The following is a 17931-nucleotide window of genomic DNA, read 5'->3' as shown; positions in this document are numbered from 1 at the left end:
AGAGAGAGAGAGAAAACACAAGCTATGGGGAGGGGCAGAAGGAGAGGGAGAAGCAGACTCCCCACTGAGCAGAGAGACCAACATGGGGCTGGATCCCAGGACCCCTAGATCACAGCCTGAGCCGAAGTCAGAGGCTTAACTGACTGAATCACCCAAGCACCCCTGCTCATATTGATTTCTTTCTTACCTGCACTCATCTTTGTAGATGCTGGAAGGTTTCTCTCAACCTCCTTAACTCCCATAGAGAAGACCCTGAATATGGGGGGTGGTGGGTGGGGAATAGTTTTCTGATGTTCTTCAGAGAAAGAAACTGTGTTCCCTAAAGCATGGTAATGTACCATTCCTACAAGTCCTTCTGGGGCACTGAGGGAAGCAGTCCCAGGACAGAAGTCTCCCTTTTTTGTTATGTCTGGATACAGAGGCATATATAAAAATAAGTTGTTTTTTTACTTGTCAGTGTTATTTATTTCACAGCTGTTTTCTCATTATTCAGAATACTCCTCTATGTTTTCTACCCTTAAAAATTCCCTTGCTGGGGCGCCTGGGTGGCTCATGGGTTAAGCCTCTGCCTTCGGCTCAGGTCATGATCTCAGGGTCCTGGGATCGAGTCCCGCATCGGGCTCTCTGCTCAGCAGGGAGCCTGCTTCCTCCTCTCTCTCTCTCTGTCTGCCTCTCTGTCTACTTGTAATCTCTCTCTGTCAAACAAATAAATAAAATCTTTAAAAAAAGAATTCCCTTACTACTGACTCTTCTAATCAGCATTAAATATGCCCAAGTCTGTTCCATCAAGATACCTCCCTGTCTCTTACTTCACCACACAGTACCTTGAATGTTGTCCACAACCATTGTCTTCACTTCCTTTCAACTTCCAGCTTCTCCTTACACCAGTGCTCCAGTGAATCTATTAGCCCAAAGGTCAGCAGTGGTCTCTGTGGCTAAATTCAGTGGACATTTTACTCAGTGATAGTACCTGTCCTCTCTGCAGCCACAAACATTGTTCTCACTCCTCCACTGAAACACTGCTCACTTTTCTTGGCTTCTTGGAAATCTCATTCTTTGGCTTTTCTTCTATGTCTCTGGCCATTTCCTCAAGGGCTTAAATTCTTTTACTTAAATATTTGGGCTCTGTTTTCATTTCCCTTCTCATTTTACTTTGTCTACCTGAAAAAATTATCTATTTCCCTGATTCCAGAAGTTCCTGTGTGCTGATGATTTTCGCAATCTCCAGCTTAGCTCAGCTGTCCTGAGCTCCAAAATCAAATAGTGAACACCTCCATTTGAACATCTTAGAGGTACCTCAAATTCAGTATGAAAATGAACTCATTATTCCACTTCCCCAAACACATACCTCTTTTGTGTTCTTTATCTCTGTGAAACATAAGACCATGTGTCCACTTACCTGAATCAGAAACCTGATAGTGATCCCTAATTTTTCTTCTTTTTCTCCTTTTACCCTCCTCCCACCTCACCAGCCACCAAATCCTTCCTCTGTAAGTGCTGCTTTTCCTTCCTCTGTAACTCAAACCCATCCACTTCTCTCTATCCCCCTGCTGATACCTTAATTCAGGTTACCATTCAGGACAGACATCATTTCCACCATCACCTATATAAACAATTTGTGTATAATTCACTCCCTGTTGTAGCTGTTTATCTACAAATTCTACCAAAACTACATTTTTGCAAAGATTTTGGGGGCACCTGTTGCAAGAATGGGCATGGTAACTTTCCACAGTGAGATGACCATTGCTATCAAAAGCTGCTGGATTTGTAAACACTTTATCAAACACATCATGAAAACTGGTAGCTTCTAAAACCCAATCTATGAAGACTCAATTTGAATCTGAAATAATGATGCAGTCAAATTTATCCTTGTTCTTTCTTATAAATTTCAAAAGCTCCACCATCCCTAGAGTGAAAGGCATTGATGTCACTGCTCTTTTCATTTCATCTTCTCTTACACCTTCATCTCCCAGATACTTAAAGACTCTGCCATAAATTCTGTCCAAAATCCTTTTTCATAAGAATCTTGTAGTTCAATAGGAAACTTTTTCTCTGGAGCATACTGTACAATCCAGGTGTCACTATTATCATCTATCATTGTATTGTCAAAGTCAAAAACAAGCAAAATTTTCATGGTTCCAAAAGCAAATGTGGGTTACCCCAACTTAGTATTTCCAAGATAATTATTTTTACTTCAGAATAGGGTTTAAGTTAAACAGTCATGACAATCTTCAGTTTTAAACACCAGCCAGTTTCTTCCTTCATCACCTGGACTATTTCCTTACCCTTAGAAGATAGAGTAGAATGAGATCCAAAATGAAGTCATTGCTTTCTTCATGTAACCAAATTATTTTCATCAGCCTAAACATGTTACTGTTCTATGCAGTTACTTTACCTTGATCTTCAGGTTGCTTACAGATTACAAATGAAGCTAGATGTTCAAGAACATCAAAACAGTGTCTGCCTCACTCTGCTATCCTTAATTTTGTAATGGAGATTTATCTTTGTCTCATTCACAGTCTTACTTCCTTCATGGTATTAGTGAACCAGAGCTCATGGTGCATAAAAGTGTTACAAATACTTAGGTTACAATGCAGCCCGTATACTTAGGTTAAAATACTGTGTGACTTGGGGTAAGATATTTAATATCCCTCGGTCTCAGTTTCCCATCTGAGATATGAATGGCATCTACCACAAAAGATTATTGTGAAGCCAAAATTTGTTAATATAAGTCAAGAGTCTAGGTAAATACATGGCATGTGGCAAACTCTGTTGGCCTTTCCTCTTATTATTTTAATTGGCTTATTCTCCTTGCAGTTTTCATGCTCATACTCATACCCAGTTGAACCTCTTTCTGTCACTAGGAACACCTTTTTGGCATCCCCTCCTTTCCTTCAGGCCAGCTTCCCACCTGCACCTGAGTGCTGTCTTAATGGTTTTCTCTTTAGAAGAGGGACGCCTGGGTGGCTCAGTTGGTTAAGCAGCTGCCTTCGGCTCAGGTCATGATCCCAGCGTCCTGGGATCGAGTCCCACATCGGGCTCCTTGCTCGGCAGGGAGCCTGCTTCTCCCTCTGCCTCTGCCTGCCTCTCTGTCTGCCTGTGCTCGCTCTCTCCCCCTCTCTCTGACAAATAAATAAATAAAATCTTTAAAAAAAAAAAAAAAAAAAGAAGTGAGAGAAGAAGGGGCACCTGGGTGGCTCAGTGGGTTAAGCATCTGCCTTCAGCTCAGGTCATGATCCCAGGGTTCTGGGACTGAGCCCCACATCTGGCTCCCTGCTCAACAGGGAATCTGCTTCTTCCTCTACCACTCCTCCTGCTCACGCTCTCTCTTTCTCTCTCTCTCTCTCTTTCACATAAATAAATAAAATCTTAAAAAAAAAAAAAGTGAGAGAAGAAGAGCCTAAGAACAGAAGTAACCACCACCATCACAGAGTAAGTGAATAGAAGAGATGGGACCAAATCCTTATACCTCATAACTTTGTATTCAAGGTTCTCCTCATCTCCGAAGGTTCTTTCTCTCTTTGTTGAAGGACAATATTTCCATATGCCCTGCACAAAGCATTATTTGTAGAACAGAGGAAAGGATGCTGTCGAATCATGGCTCCATTCTGCCATGGTGTCTACAATTCCCATCATTAAAAAGACTTCCTAATATACGCTGGAGAAACTTTCTCTTGGGAAACCATTCTCACTATTTCCCTTCCATTCCATTTCTTTCTCTCTTAATCCTCAGAGCACCTTATATTTATGTCAGGACTTAGCACAATTCATTAAAATAAGTTTCTTCTGTGTCTCCTCTCACCCCTCCCCGCACCCAGTAGCTTGTGAGCTCTGTGAAGGGAAGGACATCTCATTAATCTTTGAATTTCCAGTGCCCAGCATGGGGCTTATCTCACAGAAGATAATTCAATAAAAGTGTATTTTATGAATTAGTAAATATACACTCTGAGTCAAAGAACAAAGTATTTAAAAAATGGCAACATCCCAAGGGAATGTTTAAGATGACTCTACATAAGCCAGAATACATCAAAACTCTCATGAGATTAAATCTAGAATAGCTGGTATTCAAGGGAGGACACTTTCATCTGCAAATAACAGAATGCCCAACTAAAAGTGGCTCAGATTTTAAGGGTACAATTTAGTGCTTATTTCACAAGAAGTGTGGAGGTAAGTAATCCCTCACCATCAGTGAACCAAGGGCAAGATGGCAGGGGTGTAGAAAAACCCACTTTCTCTTCTGTGAGGCATAACTCAAATTGCCCTGCCAGGTTTTTCCTCTCCTGTTTTTAAATTTCCATGAGACTTCCTCCCAATACTATTTTAATTTGCTTCTATCTTATGTCTATAACTCATCTTCCCAAGTAGATGTTGAATAGATCAAGGGGAAGAACAGTGTCTTATATGTGTTTGTATTGGCCACTGAGATGTCTGTTATGTCCTGATAGACACTTACAGCTTAGTCATTGTTTGAGTAATTAATCGAGTCTAAGTTTTATTCATGTCCCACACACAAGGGATTTCCACAGAGAAACAGTGCATGTTCCCTATTATGGAACACAGGATTAAGGTGGAGAGGCGGATGTATTCACTTGCTCATCCAGAAAACTAACCCAGACTCTCTTGGATTTTCTTGGTTCTCTGAGAGGTTACTACCTGCGTCTTTGATAAGGATGCATTTCACATGAGTTCCTCAGAGTCATGCCCTTATGCTGTCAACATTGCCGCAATTTTATCTAGATTGAGTTGAAGCCCGGTTGGTTTAATCCAGAAATTTATTTCTGACAGACAGCGGGGTAGCATTTGTCACTATATTCTGAATCCAAACTCAAAGAGATTGAGAGTCAGTGTCATCACTGTTTGGGTGGTAGTGAGCCACAAATGTGCTTTATTTCCATCATAAATTGTTATTTGTTGTTTTTACAATGTGCATAAAACCATAGGTTAAACAAATCGGGAATGAGTACTATATTTTGGTATCCATGTTTGGCTATTTTATTTAGAGGGTCTGTTCTCTTTAATCTAGACTTTTTCCTTACTTACCTCTGTTAATGGAGCAAAAATTAAATATATGTGCCATCAAAACTCCCCCTGCTTCCTTTGGCACATATTTAGCAGAGGATACCATTCTTGGTCTTGCATCTCACAGATTTCCCTGACAGCCTCAACAGGGGAGATATGTGAGACAATCCATAAAAAACATGGGGTTAGTGTAGACATTCTGTCAATGAACAGAAAAGTAATTCAGAGCCCCTGCTAGAATTCAGCTTTCTATAATATTTACCAACTGAAGTCAGTTTGCCAGTAAAGTACCCATGTGGAGAAGCCAGAAACTCTAATTACATTCCCATACAATTATTCAAACAATGGCTATTTTCCTAAACCATCACCATCATCACACATTATTAGGATGAAGGCTAACCAAACATTTCTATTTTGTTTCACTTGTAAGTTGAATGAACTTACATGAATCAAGGAGGGGGATTGCAACTTCCTAATTTCCAAGACTGTGAGTTTGACGTCCACATGTAGGGTTAAAAACTATTATGGCAAATGAATCCCGGTTCAATCAACTTGAGATAAATTCACAATGTGATTGATTATTTGTTTTGTACCTGGTTGTTACTAGATGGATTTAAAGTAGAATTCAAAAAGTATACATAGTTTAATACAGTGCACTTACTGGAAATAGAACACAAATTTGTCTCCAAGCTTCCAAGAGAACTACAATGAAAAAGGGAAGCTAGCAGTCACATCACTTAATGTTTGGAAGATAAAACCCAAGCCATGTGCACAGGAGAAATTGATTCTTCTAAGAGCAGAGTCCTCACAGAAAAACACTTTCAAGCAGTGAACATCTTTAAAAAATTTTTTTTCACATTATGGAAGCATTAATGATTTTCATAGGACTATTTCCTAGAAAGTCAGTGTGCTCATTGACACAGCACTAAAGTTCAACATAGGGATAGCATTTTCTGTGGTTCTACCATTACTTGTGTGGATACACGAGACAATAGAACAGGAAATTGGCAGGTAACATTTGTTTATCATCTACCAGGGTAGCCTGCTGAATCATTGATATTACAGTTTAGAGGTGGGCATAAAAATCAAAGAGATGTTTCTTTTTTTAAAAAAATCCTCTAAAATTAGGGGACAGATGGGCTGTTACTTACAGTGCTCGGGCTTTTTGAAACCCTTCCTAAGATTTCTTGGACCCAGAAGCTATACCTATCTATGTACCCTGAAGTAGAGATAAAATTATTTAGAAACTTTGGCGGGGGGGGGGGGCAAAAAACAAACCCAAAACCTGTTTTCACTAAAATGGCAGTTGTGTCTAAATTTATATAGTCTGGCTATGTCATCAACCAAATCACTACATAGTTTTCTTAAATTTCTATTCCTTCTGCCAGTACATTAGCTTCTCCCAGGGCATCAATTACCGCAAACAATTTTTTGGAAGGTTTTCAGAGACAGCTACCCTAGCAGTTCCATGAACTGTAGCCATCCCCCATGCAATCTGTTATTTCTACAACCCCTATATGTGTACTAAATTTCACTGAAAAATATCAAATATACAGAAGATATTACTATTTGATAAGTTTGCTCAGCTTCCATTTTGTCTCAAGATGAATGACTGTGTTAAAAGTAAAAAATAAAGAGACATCTTGATATCCTATCATAAGGTACACAATTTCAGCAAAATAGGTCAATGTAGAACAAACCCATATTAAAACAAAAAGTTTCAAGAGGGTTGAAAGAGAGCAACTACTCCAGCAGAATGAAAAACCGCATGAACTGCCTACTGTATAATGGCACACCTTTTATTAAAACTTTAATGAGATTGTGCATGCAAAGCTCTCTGGGCTCCGGCTAACTTTCCTTCCTATGTAAGAGCCTATATTCCCCTTTCTGTGACCTACACGTACCCCTTACTATTCTCAGAAAAAAATGCCTCTGGTTGAGTATTTTCCAAGAGGGTGCAGCAGTATCTCCTATCCCTGTTTTCTCCTGCAGCATGATCTTGCCCCTCCCCAATGAGAGGGGGTGTCTATTTCTCCACCCCCTTGAATCTGGAGGGACCCTATGGCAATTTAGGTTGATTGAAAAGGGCAAAGTGATGTGACCCCTCCTGGCATAATCCTTAACTGGAATGGCATCTTCCAACTCTTGCCTTTCGCAGCCTGTATAAGAAGTCTGTTCTACTCTGATAGGCACTTGAAAGGTATTGAGGCTCCAGACATGTGAGTGAAATGCCACCCATTTGAATCGCCAATTCAGTTGAGCCTTCAGATGATCTGGCCTCAGCTATTCTCTAAAGACAACTGACTTAGATACCCCACCAAAACTCCTTAGGAGAGCCTGGTTAACCCACAGAACCATGATAGAAAACAATAAACTATTTTTTAAACCACTGAGTTTGGGAATGATTCAGAATAAATCAAATTCCCTAAATATGCTTGCTTTCATTTCTAAAGATTTTGCTTGCTTTCATTTCTGATTCAACTGCTTAGATTTCTATTCCTCCCTATTTTTGCCTTTTAAAATCTCACTCATTCATCAGAATTTAACTGACTCAAGTCCTCTAGCCAACACTAACCACTATCTTCATTCTAGTCTCATAATAATTTTTCCATATCTATATTCTGTGAGTTTCCACTATTATAGCATATAGAATACATATTCTTCATTCATGGATTCATTCATTCCAAAATATTTATTGAGTGCTTTCTATGTACCAAGAAAAAATGAATACAATACAGTGCCCAACCTGAAAGAAATTACTGACTGGGATTATGCCCCACAGGGACCCTAAAAGAGAGCCTTAAGAGTGATGAGGAGAATGCCATGGTCATATTAGAGCTATAATTTATTCTCATGGCATACATATAGAACATAGAGAAAAGGAGAGCATGTGTGGAGAACATCTGAGGCGTCTGTGGTAATAGTCCATCCCAGAGATGGCAAGAAACTGCCTAAGAGCAGTGGCTGTGATGATAGGAAGGAAAATTAATCTAACCCAACTCCTGCACTTGCAAGAGGGAAAACTAAAACCTCAGAAAGATAAGAGCTTTTCCCCATGTTCTAACAACACATGAGGGAAGTTTTTGAGATAAAATTCAGGTTAACTGATTCCTCACTTTCTCCATTATATTAAAATAATATTTCTAAACTCCTAGATTATTAGCTCATTAATAAAATGATTAGGTACTCTATTATTATATTTGTAACTTTATATTTCTCCTAACATGCTGTCCCTTATATATAGTGAGTGCTTGAAAGTATTTGTTGACTTTAACAGATTCTTAATTCACATTCTGGTGGCACTACTGTTATTAATACTCTTTCCAAAAAATTTATGAATATGTAGCAATTTGGGAAGACATAGTTCTTATGTAGTGAATGGACGTTTGTGTAACAACAGTATATCATGGTATTTTCAAGAAAAGTATTTCCTCTTCCCCCATCTGTAAATATGTATCCTATTCTTCCACTAAAGACTAGCCTGAAAGAAATTACTGACTGAAGGGGATGACAGATATAGACAAGATGAGGCTCAGTAGTTGTGGAACTTCATGGAAACAGTAAGAAAGGATGGCAGGAGGGGAAGGAGTTAGGAAATAAGTGAGCTCCGCATGGAGAGAAAAGGAAGGATGTTCCCTGTAAAAGGGATCACATGCATAAACAAATTTCCCAGAAGTGAAAGGCAAAATGGCCCTTCTGGGAAACTATAGGTATTTCAGTATTACCAGATGTAAACCAGAAATTTTAGAAGGCTAGAAGACTGAAGATGCGCATAGATTTTAGGGAGCCTTCTGTACCATGCTAAAGCACCAACTGAAGATTGATCTCCCTTGATCCATCCCCCAAGTTCACAGCTCTTTCTAAGTCATCATGTCTTCTCAGGTTTCCATGACGTGAAATGTTCAGAATACTTTAGAACTTTATCAGTTATTTCTCATGTTTTCTAACGTGGTTTCATATACATTGATCTTGTTTTCTCAGTTAAATGTATCATTGTGAGTTAGAAGGGCAGTGAACACACTTCCTTCTCTTGTGCATACAATAAGAACATAGTCAGAAATATTTGACCAGGCAGTCTGTAAGAGTCTTGAATTTGCCCTTGCCTTTGCTATATTTATAAACAAAGACACATGAAATAATTAAAAAACAATGGGGCGCCTGGGTGGCTCAGGTTAAGTAGCCTACTCTTGATTTCCACTTAGGTCATGATCTCAGGGTCCTGGAATCAATCCCTAAGGCAGTCAGGCTCCGTGCTCAGTAGGGAGTCTGCTTGACCCCTTGCCCCTCCTGCTGCTTGTGTGTGCAAGCCCTCTCTCTCTCCCTTTCTCTCTCTCAAATAGATAAACAAAATCTTTTTTAAAAAGTTTAAAAACACAATTACAAAATAACGTGTAAAGGAATTTGGCATGATGGCAAAACGAGGAAAAATATTGAACAAATTAATATAGTATTTTATTATATTTATGTTCTAATTAACTAAATGATAATAATCATGAAGTCTTATGTCTGTAATGTGTTATAGGTTTGCAAAGGCCTTTCATAAATATTATGTCATTTACCCTAGAAAAAGATACACTAAGGAACACAGTAATTGAGAAATGCTGGAGTTATATATTAAGGAATGAATTACCAACATTATTCTAATCAGTCAAGAAAGACTTCAGGAGTGATTGTGTGCTAAAGTGAAGTTTTGTTGAGTGAAAATGATACCATCTTATTTCGTCTTTGTCTATGAGATCTATAAAGAATGATGTCTCTCCAAGGGAATAAGCAGGATCTTGAAGATGTCAGAAGATGATTGCAAACCTGACATGGAATTCTGAAATGCAACTAAAAGTGAAATAAAGACCAAAAAGATTTTCTCCATTGGACTGAATCTAGAAGAAAATTATTACATTGTTTCAACAAATAATTAAATTTGATATCTTAGAAAGAGACTGCTATTGACGATGTAGGGGTCAGCCAGTCCTATTGTCTTCCTCTTTTTCCTCATGTGCTCACTAGAGTGACAAATGAAATGGGCAAATACTTGTTTTTTCTCCTTCCAGGTCCTTCTCTGCATAGAATTTGGGAGCTCATCTAGCTAACCACTTGGGATGGCCAAAAACAACAAATCAGATAGAAGAGGCAGAGGACTGGATGGATCACAGAGGTATGTCACAGGTCTTTTAATATAACAGTACTTTTAAATAATAGCTCATGTTATAGTTCCTTGGGCTCCTTTGCAACCACAAAAACAAGAATTGCCTCTTGTGCACAGAGTCTAATAAAAATCAGGTAGCAGATTTCTAGCACATGAAATATACTCTACTACATTTTTCCATGTTTTTTAATTCAATTTTTATGAGCCTCTGTGGCTGAGGGAACTATGGCTAAAGGAACAGGGAGTTCTGGGTATTTTAACTGCAGGCTGATGTATGCTCACAGAATTATAGGGATGGAATGGACCATGGGAATCAATTTGTCCAATCCCCCTTGTTTCATAAGAAACTGAGGTCTAGAGTAGCACTTGCCAACTATGTATATGTGATGACATCGAAAGTGAACACATTTTTATGAAACAATGGGATTATCTGTAAAGGCCAATCATAGCTAAAGGCAATCATCTGGGGGCACCTCAGGCTGGTTGACCACCAAGAAGGCTGTGGGATCAATATCTTGGCACACCTATATCACATTCACGGTATTTCAGTGTTGGCAAGGTGCACATCGAGGGGACGCTCTGGTCTAGGATACACACATTCAAATGGCAGTTTTATAGGAATAACATCTGAATATCTGACTCTCCAAAAGGTACTTGTATTGCCTTGGCCAGTTGGTCAGGGGTAGTGGTTAAAAGTATAATGGTCCACAATAGAGTTGATGAGATGCAACAGGTGCTTGCCTAAGAAATTTCTGGTTGTCTTATGTATAACTACTTAATAACTATACTTTTCAGATTCATCCAAAATTTCTGGCCTCCAAAAGTAGAAATTTAAATCATTGTTCTATCCCACTTTCACCTCCCCTTCCACTAAATTTTATTACAACTAAACAGAATTGTGATTTTTAGAATAGAAAAAAATATTAATGTGAATAACTGCTCCAAATTCCATGTGTGCACACACATACACACACACACAAAAGCAATCATAGAATTCCATCCTGAAATAATTAAAATCCTATGGTGTTGCCTGGCTTTCACTTACTGTAATAATTTTTAAAAATGTATTTCACTGTACCATGTTCTTTAGCCCTTAGGCAGTGGCAAAGTGCTTGCTGAGTCTGTGGGTGGTCAAATCTCTACCTCAGTAGTCTTCCTTAGCTTGTCTCAGAAAACTTAAAAGGAATCTAAACTATTTATGAACTTTGTGCTTCATCTGATTAAAACCTATATGAACCATACTTTATTTTTTATGGTGCTTGTGGCAGTGCCAAAATCAGAAACACCAAGGCAACTAGGCAGTGGGGTTATTGACATTCTGTTCATTAGCATTTCTTCTCCATCATAACTTCTTCCACATTGAGTTCTTAGGTCCGAAGGAAAGAGAGAGAAAAGATGCCTGCTTCTGAAATGTTTTCTTATATGCTGCTTACTTAAGATTATAACAAGATCCTTCTCATTCCATTAAAAATTATTACTTCAGTAAATTCCAGGTTGAAAACAAACGACTACAGAATGATTTTTTTAAACATTTGTAAACCTTGCTTTTTAAACAACTCCACTTCTATTGCAGAGAAAAAGCCTGAACCATTTATTCATTTCATTTGACTACTTTTTAATCTCAGTTTTTATGAGGACACTAATGACCCTCACAGATTGTTACCCTCCAGTGAAATAACAGAGCTTTGGCAGCGGCTGGATTCCAGTTGAAGAGTTCTGAAACTCACTGTAAATCTTCCTGTTTTGTTGTTCTTCAAACCAGGCTTTGCCATCTGCCTTATGAATTGAATTTTTGTTGCAGTATTTCACATGATCTAAAATATGGTTATTGCTATCCATAAACTGAGGTTCCTGGAGAGTATTAATTAAGTCCAAAATATTGCACCAATGTGCACAGTGAAATACAACACAAATGTCATGGCGTGACCATCATTATAACCCTCTCTGCATTCCATGATGGCTGTTCTCTCAACAACCCAGAGACAATTTGGTTGTAGCAGCCAACAAAGTTAAACCTGAAGACTTAAATTCAGGTGGATGAGATAAATTGAAACAGATCTTATTGCTCCCAAACACTCTCTTGGAAATAATGGCATCTTGACATTTTATCAGTCACTCAAGCGGTCATTCTCAGCAGTATCAGCCGGAGCTTGAAGGATAGAGCTGTAAAGAAGGGACTGTCAGCCATAAACATTCCTCAAAACCATGAAAACCACAAATGAGAGCTTAAGTAATGGAGGACGCAATACCCTTGATATTTCAACAATTACCTGCAACAACAGGCTTTGTTCAGAGCCGTGGTCATTTTTTCAGGAGCTTTTCTTGTCAGACCCAGACTAGGGTAACTGGAGGAAGGAAAGAGGAGAGGGAGGAGGGAAAGGGTGGTATGGACATCCTTAGGTTAAAAAGTGAACTTAAGTTGGCTACATATTTAAGCTGATGAGAATTTTTCAACAGCAATAAACTAAAAAAAATTAAAAGTAAAAATATAATAACTAAATATTGAACCAAGGACATTAATATTATTAAGCTTGTGGTGAAGCTTTGAGATCATTAGAAAGGCATTTACACTGCTCAGCTGTTTCCTGTGTGGCCATTCCTGATGTCCAATTACAGAGGAGAAAATAGCAGGGAATGCATTGCAGGGAAGAAAAGGTAGTAATGGATAAGAATGTAAGTATGGGAAGGCAAAATAAATTTAACTTCATTACACCTCAGGAACATATCGCTGTGTTGTAGAAGAAGAAAGACTAATTTTAAATGAAATTGGTGCTATTATCTTGGCAACTGGGACCCAAGAAAACTAAATGAAATTGAGTATACACCACAACTGAGTCACCCAAACTCAAGAGACAGCAGACATGGAAAGGTTAAATGCCCTAGAAATTGCATTTGTGGAGTTTCTCAACACAAGAGATTAATGGTTACTCAAAGCAATGGATAAATATTAGCTGAAGACCATTAGCCGAGGAAAACACATCAGTGCATCACGGTTCTCAGGGCTTATCAGATCAATTTTAAATAGGTTTATCTTGGACTTCTCTAACATTTAATGAGGAACAAATTGTTTTGTTTTGTTTTTTTCTGTTTCCTCTCCCCATGTTGACTTTTTGATATTACCTAGGAGAGAACAATTAAAATAAATGGCTCTGTGACAAAGTGTTAATTTGCTTGTCTCTGAAGCAATTGGAAAAGGGTCATTTTATGATTGTTTCCTCCTATTACACAGTTTCTCATAATATTTAGATTGACTAGTAGACTCTTTAGATGAGAGAAGTATTTGAATGGTCATTTGGCTCTTTCCACAGACTTCATATAGGACCCACCTAAACAATCTCAGATTAATGTGAATTTGCTTACTTTTGAGTAGTTCTCAATCCATGTTAATCAAATGGTCAGTCAGTCTTCTTTATGTTATTGTCTATCTGGGGCCCATCACTGTGCTAAGTGTGAGGTGAATTTAAAAAAAAAAAAAAAAGAATAAATAAAGCCCAAAGTCCTTACTCAAGAAGCTTAGCATCTAGGGGTGCCTGCGTGGCTCAGTGAGTTAAAGCCTCTGCCTTCAGCTCAGGTCATGATCTCAGGGTCCTGGGACTGAGCTCCACATTAGGCTATCTGCTCAGTGGGGAGACTGTTTCCCCCTCTCTCTCTCTGCCTACTGCCCTGCCTACTTGTGATCTATTTCTCCCTGTCAGATAAATAAAATAAAATCTTAAAAAAAAAAGAAGAAGCTTAGCATCTAGTAAACTTAATTCACTCATATGCTATAAATCAATTTCTTTTGTCTCTAGGAAGGATGGAGGTAAAGTGCAATTATGTTATCCATAGTTTCTTGATTGCTTATAAGAAATACTGAAATCCAAAGCTTCCAATTAGGCATTAACAAACCACTTGGTGGAAAGCAGGGAGTAGTACATGAAGACTGTAGAGATTGAATAACAGCTTTATGGCTTGGGGTTCTGCACAATTAGCTCTTCTTTGTCTCTTAGTCCAAGTTTACTTGCTTCCCCCACCAACTATGTTACCTGCTTGACCATTCTTGAAATCACAAAGACTTCTAGATATAAATTTGTCTCTTAAGTTTTATTTTGCTTTTTGTTTGCTTGTTTAACTTTCTTCTTCTATAGTGACACCCCCGAATTCAGTAAGGACTTTGCAAGACCTATCTAAATCTTTTTATAAGCAGCAAATAAAGCAACACAAATGTTCAACCAAATGGTCCAGTTTTGAAAGTAGCAAGTGACATTTCTGCTTCCTTCAATGAACCATGCATTTCATCTTCATTAAAAGAATCACTTTTTTTATTCTATGTCAGTAGCTCATAATAAGATATCAGTAGAGTAGCGCTTATATGCTATGGCTTGGTTGACCTGTAAAACAGCCTCCCATGATCCCAGTATTTCCCTTTGTAAACAGCACGGCATGAAATAGCCTGGTTCTACCCATATAGAACCTGCAATGTCACAACAAACAAAATAGCACAGAAGACCATGCACAATTTTCATATATTAAGGACTGCCCAAAGATGTGAATTTGAGTACATTTGTTGTCTGAAAACACAAGTCATGAGTAAAGGAAACTTTGAGAAGATTATTTCATGAAAGAACAAGACAAGTCCCCCTCCAGTGATCAGAAAAGAAAAATGTATCCCTTCTAGCATCAAACAAATGGAATATCCTGAGTCTTAGAAATAGTAACATTGTTGTTCACAGTGGAGGCTCTGCATAAGGGAAACTGATTGGGATAGAAGAAGGGTACTTAGATTAAGAACTTTTTGCTTCATATTTCTGTTGTGTATGTGTGTGTGCACGTGCATGCACATATAATCTATATGATCTGTTTAAACTTTTAAAAAAAGTATGCATATTTTTTGTGTTAAAAAGAGTAAAAATCTCAAATAACTTCTAGGACACGGTTTGCTTTTTTCTTTGCCTTTTTTTTTTTTTAAGATTTTATTTATTTATTTGACAGAGAGAGAGAGCACAAGTAGGCAGAGAGGCAGAGAGAGAGTGAGTCAGGGAAGCAGGCTTCCCGCTAAGCAGAGAGCCAGATTCAGGACTCAATCCCCGAAGGCAGTGGCTGAAGGCAGTGGCTTAAATGACTGAGCCATCCAGGCACCCCCATAGTTTGCTTTTAATAAACATTTTTTCATCTATATTCTTCAAAATAAAGGGTGACCAATACTTATCCTACCCTGTACTCTCTCAGCTAGAACATACCTTTTGTCCAGCTCATAACCAAAAACAAAGCAAAACAAACCTATGAAAAACAATAGCTCTAAAAATTGATTGGAGCCCATAATCTTGACCTCTTCTTTCCACCCAGGTTATCACTTTGCATTTCCTTGTTTATTTCATTTTTAAATTCTCAGCTACATTCCTGACTTCAAAACTTAATTTCTAGTCCACTTTGATTCAGCTAACTCTCTGGCCTCCAATTCCGGATCTTCAGATTTCCACTTTCTCATAGAAAAAGAGAAAATCATATCTAAAATGCGAAACATTTAACAGGAAGGATGACAGAAACTAACCTGAAAAGATAGGAATCCAGCAAGAGAGGTAGCAAGAAGCATTTTGAGCAGAAAAGGAGTTAAGCTACAGTTAACCATCACCCAAACATGAAGGACACTTTTAGATAGGGCCTCCAGGCTCAGCCATGTAACAAGTGAAGGGATGAGACCATCCTGTTTCTCTTTCTGTTTCCTTCCCACTTCACATCTAATCCTACTTCTCTTTCTTATCTGTCTATTCAGCCAAACAAGTATGAACAAACGAACTTCTAAATTTTCTCTAGTGGTAGCAAAGAAAGAAAATTCTGTCCTTAAACTTAAGGAAATTTGCCTGTAAATAAGGAGTGAAAACTTGTGTTTGTATTAATAAGTAACTAAAAATAAATAAATAACTGAAAATAGAAGTACCTGCTTTCTCCAAAAGAATCTAGTAATTAAAAGGCTCTGTAGAGAGTGTTTGGCTTTGCAAAGAAGGGCCAAGACCTGAATTTGGAAATATGGATACATAAGAGTAGATTTTTTGTTTTTTGTTTTTTGTTTTTTACATAAGAAAGTGCGGGGAGGGGTGGATACTAGATTTTGTTGGGATAGGGGCAGAGAGAAGTTAGAAGGAAGAAGAGAGAGAATGGCTCAGCAACTTACAGAAGTGTGAGAAGGACCTTTGATGAGAAGCAGCCTAATATTTGATTCTAAGATTTTGATTTGCTAGGATATAGAACTCCCTTCTTCTCCCTAAACTTTCCATAAAGTCTACAAAGTGCAGAAGACAAGCAAAAAACTGCTATTTTTGTGAAAATGAGAAAAATAGACTAAGATCCAGGCTTGGATAGAGGCCATAGTGGAAATAAACCAGGAGAAAACACAAGATGGAAAATCTGGAATTCAGAGAAGACAAGAAGCTAGAGCTAGACACTGACCTTGATAACATAACCTACCCTTGAACTCTTGAAAATCTTGGTGGAGGGCAATGTATTTTATGTAGGGCATGGAACAGGAACATAGACCAACCTAGACCAAAGCTGACATCTGGGTTCTCCATGCATCTAGTGATATGTCTAGTATATGTCTATATCAAATATGTAATAAATGCCAGAACATGCTAGAGAGAGAGAGAGTAAGAGACCCAAGCTGGGAGAGAGTCAGGAAAGGATTTTTTAAAAAGTAGAGTTCAAAGCATGAGCCTCAACCTGATCTCACTAGCTAATGTGAAATAGGGCCATTTTGTTATAACGTTAATGTAATGTCATTTGGAAGCTGTGTCTTAGCTTCAAAGGCTTTGTAAACACCCAAAGTCCATAGGGACTAGTCATATGTAACCCCCCCCCCAAAAAAAAAAAACTGAGGAAAATAAAATGTCTTCACAGGCTCTCCCAAGAGAGTTCTAGTTTTCTCTGATCTTTTCAGCTAGGGTCTAATGCTAGTGGTGTCTTTCCTATGAGTTCCCCACATGGGAAATAGAGAATGTAAACTTAGAATTCCACCTACTTCTTATTTAAGAAGAGGAATAGTATATGTGCCCAATATCTTTGAATCTCACTTTTTTTTTTTTTAAAGATTTTATTTATTTATTTGACAGACAGAGATCACAAGTAGGCAGAGAGGCAGGCAGAGAGAGAGGAGGAAGCAGGCTCCCTGGTGAGCAGAAAGTCCGATGTGGGGCTCGATCCCAGGACCCTGGGATCATGACCTCAGCCGAAGGCAGAGGCTTTAACCCACTGAGCCACCCAGGCACCCTGAATCTCACTTTTAACATGCCTATCAGTGTGACTGTGAGAAAGTCATTTGACTCTTCTGAGCTCCATTCTGTAAAGTAAGGGATGAAGGTAGCTACTTCATAATGTTAAGAGAATTAAAAGACCTCATAAGTAAAGCACTTAGCAGAATACCTAAAAGTAAATATTCAGTAAAGGGAAATCCTTATTCCTATCAATACAAACTCCTATCATAAGCCACACCAATGTAAAATTATTTTCTTTTAGATGTATATTTATTTAATTCTACAAACATTTGAACTTAATATATGTTTATAGTATTTTGCTAGATGTTGAGGAACTACCAAGAATATAACTTTCCCACCTTCTAAGAGTTTGCTATCCACCTGGAGACACAAGATAAATACAACCACAAAAAATAATTTAAAAAAAAAATGAAAACAAGGGGCACCTGGGTGGCTCAGCTGGTTAAGTGGCTGCCTTTGGCTTAGGTCATGATGGTAGGGTCCTGAGATGGAGTCGCATGTTGGGCTCCTTGCTTTGCAGGA

The 17931-nt window shown here is 38.3% G+C and overlaps 1 pseudogene; it reads right to left on the bottom strand.

Annotated features, from left to right (window-relative positions):
• Positions 1-1568: 1568 nt before the first annotated feature.
• LOC122903572 lies at positions 1569-2249 on the bottom strand (annotated as a pseudogene).
• Between the last annotated feature and the right edge of the window lie 15682 nt (positions 2250-17931).

Source organism: Neovison vison, chromosome 3, assembly GCF_020171115.1.
Source record: "Neovison vison isolate M4711 chromosome 3, ASM_NN_V1, whole genome shotgun sequence".
NCBI lineage: Eukaryota > Metazoa > Chordata > Mammalia > Carnivora > Mustelidae > Neogale > Neogale vison.
The sequence above is the reverse complement of the archived record's forward strand: the minus strand, read 5'-3'. Positions and strand labels throughout refer to the sequence as shown.